The sequence below is a fragment of the Gekko japonicus genome, unplaced genomic scaffold (assembly GCF_001447785.1).
Source record: "Gekko japonicus isolate JY-2015 unplaced genomic scaffold, Gekko_japonicus_V1.1 scaffold1681, whole genome shotgun sequence".
NCBI lineage: Eukaryota > Metazoa > Chordata > Lepidosauria > Squamata > Gekkonidae > Gekko > Gekko japonicus.
The window spans coordinates 165,721-167,093 of NW_015167585.1; positions in this window are offsets into that span (position 1 = coordinate 165,721).

The window sequence follows — 1,373 nt, forward strand, 5'->3', positions numbered from 1 at the left end:
CCAAACTGAAAGCTTATACCCAGAATAAAACTTCATTGGTCTTCAAGGTTGCCTGCCTGGATTCCAACATTGTTCCGCTGCGTCAGACCAACACGGCTACCCACCAGAATCTGATTTGCGGAAAGTCCGTCAGGCTTGCTTAATCCTCTAAGATTTGAGCGGTCTTTCTTGGCTATTTAAAAATTATAATAGTCAGTGAATTTTCATAGTCTGGCAATCTGCCATACTTTATTAACCCATAATTTTAATGCGTAGACTTTTAGCAGTCTGCTCATTGGGGACAAGAGTCCTTTTTGCTGTCGACCAAGTGGTTAAGACGCTGAACTGCAGGCTGTGGAAGGTCAGTAGTTCAGCAGTTCGAGACCTGGGTGCCGCAAGACGGAGTGAGCTCCCGTCTCTAGTTCCAGCTCCTGCCAACCTAGCAGTTCGAAAGCAAGAAATTGCAAGTAGATAAATAGGTACCACATTGGTGGGAAGGTAACAGCGTTCCGGGCGCCTTGGTGTTTAGTCATGCTGGCCACATGACCACGGAAACGTCTTCGGACAGCGCTGGCTCTTCGGCTTTGAAACGGAGATGAGCACTGCAACCCTAGAGTCGGATTCGACTGGCTTTCGAGCAAGGGAACCTTTACCTTTACCTTTATGCTATAAGGGGTCAAGCTGTCATTGCCGAGGTCCTGCCTTCTACCTTGTAAGATGCCCGAATGCCACAAATGACTTCTGCTTTCTGAAGGTGTCTTCATCCTCTGCCTACCTGCATTGTCTTTTGGCTATTCCTATCAGGTTGTTTTTCTCTAAATACTGAGGCTTTTGGACCCTCCTACAGAAATATTGAACGGGTGTTTCTGGCAACTTGTAATAGCCACTGAATGCAGGCATTGGGTGTTCTCAGCCTTCTATTTGAAAGCTGGCTGGGGAAGGATAGTCAACCTCCTGGTGGGAAATCTAAAACAGGAGGACCACGCTGGAACAGCTAAAACGTCAAAACTACAGCACCGTGCAAAATTATGCTACCGATGTATTATTAATTATGTGTAAGTCAGACTTCAAATATTTATACAATCAGTTATATATTTAACTTCTCACAAGTTCAAATTAAGTATTTGCATATATATATAGAACATCAACTATACAGAAAATAATAAGGAATAAATCATCCAATATTGCTCAACAGAGTTTATACAAACGACGCTGAAGTCTTAAAGACAGCAAGATATAAGACTGCAAGACTATGAGGAGGAGGAGGACGAGGAGGAGGAGGAGGAGGAGGAGGAGGAGAAGAAGAAGAAGAAGAAGAAGAAGAAGAAGAAGAAGAAGAAGAAGAAGAAGAAGAAGAAGAAGAAGAAGAAGAAGAAGAAAAGAGATTGGATTTA